This window comes from Zophobas morio, unplaced genomic scaffold (genome assembly GCF_036711695.1).
Source record: "Zophobas morio isolate AGI-343-1 ecotype UQ-CSIRO unplaced genomic scaffold, CSIRO_AGI_Zmor_V1 ptg000155l, whole genome shotgun sequence".
Taxonomy (NCBI): domain Eukaryota; kingdom Metazoa; phylum Arthropoda; class Insecta; order Coleoptera; family Tenebrionidae; genus Zophobas; species Zophobas morio.
In genome coordinates, this window is record NW_026972259.1 from 1 (window position 1) to 3,200 (window position 3,200).

General features: G+C 21.0%; 1 long non-coding RNA gene across 1 annotated transcript; it reads left to right on the forward strand.

Moving 5' to 3' along the window:
• Window positions 1-2,271: 2,271 nt before the first annotated feature.
• LOC135145456 (uncharacterized) lies at window positions 2,272-2,924 on the forward strand. The gene is made up of 4 exons (XR_010283456.1): window positions 2,272-2,317; window positions 2,371-2,465; window positions 2,520-2,640; window positions 2,820-2,924. It is a non-coding gene; the product is annotated as an uncharacterized LOC135145456 (long non-coding RNA).
• Window positions 2,925-3,200: the final 276 nt, after the last annotated feature.

Below are 3,200 nucleotides of genomic sequence, written 5' to 3' on the forward strand. Positions count from 1 at the left end.
CGAATTATTAAAATTTGAAATTTTTTTTTTGTATTTTTAGAACTCAACAAATTTTGAAAAGTTTATTTCATTAAAATGCTTGTAAAATTTGTTATTAATAACATTAACATAAATTTTTTATGTATAGTTTTTCTACGAAACCCAAGATTTGATATATTTCATAATTACTTTAATAAATTTTTTTTTATAAATATTTCTTACTATACTAAATCAATAATGTTTATCATTATTTTTTTGAACCCAATAAATCTAAAAAAAAGTTTAATTTTTTAATCCTATTAAATTACACTTGAAACCAACATTCAAAATTTTATTATTAAAAATTATTTAATATATTTACGAAAAAATTATTACTTTTATTTTGAAAATATTTACTAAAAATTTCATAAATTTTAATGAACTCGTAAAGTTCGCTTGAACTAAATTTTTGGTATCCATAATATTATATTTCAATATTTTTATTGAACCCAACAAATTAAAAACATAAATAATTTTTTAAAATGCAGTTGAATTTCACTTGAAATTTTTACTTGTATATTTACATTTTACTGAACCGAACATTTGAAATTCATATTAATTTAATATTAAATTTTTTTATTAAAATTTTTAACAAAATATAAGATTTACGTAAAAATTGATTATTTAGAATGATTTTAAAAAATTTTACTTGAACTCAATTTTTATATTTCATTATATTTCTTGAGCCCTGAATTTTATATAAGTTCATACCATAAAAATTCACGTACAAATAGTTATTTTTTTTTTAATTAGAAAAAAGTGGGAAACCTAATTAATTGAAATTTTATCATATATTTGATCATGTTATTTACTAGTATACAACTTTTATATATTTCATTGTATTTTATGAACCCAGCAAATATAGAAAATTCATTTTCTTTATTGATGTAAAAAATACATGATTTATATACAGCAAATTTTAAAACTGGAACTATATAATTATAATATTTTTGAGGAACCCAACATTAGATAAACCACTATTTTTAAGAAAATTTAAAATTTTCTTGAATTTCAATATAATTTACAAATCATTATATTTTTTAAACTCATTTTAATAAAGACTTATAAAAGTTTTACTTAAAAATAATACTTAAGTAATTTTCTTTTTTTATGAAAAACTTTTATAATATATCTATTAAAAAAATAAGAGATAAGTTATTTAATTTGGTTTTCAGAAAAATTTTTTGTATATAGTAAATACATTTTTTCTGTTTACTTTAATCGCAAAAACTTTTAATAATTACTATAAAATTTTTTGTTATAGTATTATTGTGTATTTTCTTTAATAGTTTAGCACATATTATAAAAAGTTTACTTTTCTCTATAATAATAGATTTGTGTGGAACACTGCCGACGAAGAAAGTATGAGTTGGGAAAAAAAACTCGCTAAAAAATATTACGACCGCTTGTTTAAAGAATATGCGCTGTGCAATCTTTCACTGTACAAAAAAGGAAATGTATAAAAAATAATTTTTATTGGCTTTTATAGTAATAATTAAATATGATTGGCTAGAAAGTAGTTAACGTTTTGTAACTTTTGTATATCATTTTTCAGAAGACCTCATTGGCTGCATACATGATTTTTATTGTACAAAAAAGGAAATATTAAAAATTTTATTTTTAAGCTTTTCACTGGCTTTAAAATAAAAATATATATCATAATTGCCTGGAAAGTAGTTTTGAAACATTAGATATAACTAATTATTGTTAACTGTGGTTTATAAATATATTAAAAATTTCTCATTTGTTAGTTGCGTAGAGCAATCTTTTCACGTACCAAAAGAGACCTGTAAAAGAAATAAACTTTTATATCCTGTTTATGGGCTTTTACTGTGAAAATATAATATACTTATTGAAAAAATAGTTTGTGTATTATAAAATGCTTTATTTCACTTTTCACTGTACGGAAAAGGAACTCCAAAAATATAAAATACCTCTTTTCATTGACTTTTAATAAAAAAATAATAAAGTTGGCCAGAATTTAATTAACCTGATTCCTCAACTTTCTAAATAATAATCCTATTGTCTCATTGGTGTATATTTTTACTGGAAACCACTTTATTCAATATTTTTGTTTCGTGCTTTCTTCCTTTTTTAAGAGAAATTGTATAAAAATAACTTTTGTCATCGGCTTTTATAATATTTATTTAATATGATTAGCTAAAAAATAGTTTTTATTAAGTTAATCGTCTATAAATTATTTTTGCGTTTTATTGGTCGATTTGTTATTAAAAAGTTCTTTATTGATTATAGATTGCTTTACGATGGCGAACAAAAAATGAAGTGATTGTGGGGAAAGGTTTAAATTTTTAATAGTAAATTATGAGAAAAAGTCTATATATATTTTTTTAGGTCAGTTTATCTGCGGATGCGTGACATGTAAAGAAACTGATGGTTTGCAAAGTTGGGAAGTTAATTTCCGTTACGAAGAATATAACGAAATAAAAGTCCCATAATTATTATTATTACTATTACTATTATTATTTTATTGTTATTATTAGAATGCTTTAGTTAAAATAAGACTTTGTTCGTCCTGCTCTTTTAAATTAAATTATAAACACCAAAAGAAAAAAGCTAAGCAAAATCTTAAACAAACAAGTTCTAGTAAAAGAATAAAAACTGGTAATATAATTTTTTATATATAAATTATAATTATTATTATTTTACTTTATACTAGAAAAAAAAAACTTTTTAATTATCATTATTGTTAGAAGTGTTTTAAGAAATTTATATATGTAAAATAAATTTATTTACTTTTCAATATCTTTATGAAAAAACTATTTACTTATTATCATTGTTAGAAGTGTTTGAAGAAATTCCAACCAGCGAGAAATTAAGTGAACTTCCCAGTAGCGACGCTCAAACGCTAAACGAAAAGGAACACACAAAAAATGAGGAAGCAGAAATTTGGAAGCGCTCAGCAGCTGTAGATCCCCAAATTGTTTTAGAAGAAGATTTGGAAAATTACTTTTTAGATTTGCTGTTGTAGAACAAAAAATTTAATTTACTTAATGAAGTTATTGAATAAAAATGATTTATATAAAATTTCTTTAATTTTCTACAAAATTTATGTATATTATAAAGTTTTATCGAGATTTACAGAAATTGTTATTGTATTAAGAAAAATTTCACTGAAAATTAAAAATTTATATACAATTATCGAAGTTGAGTGTAAAAAGTTT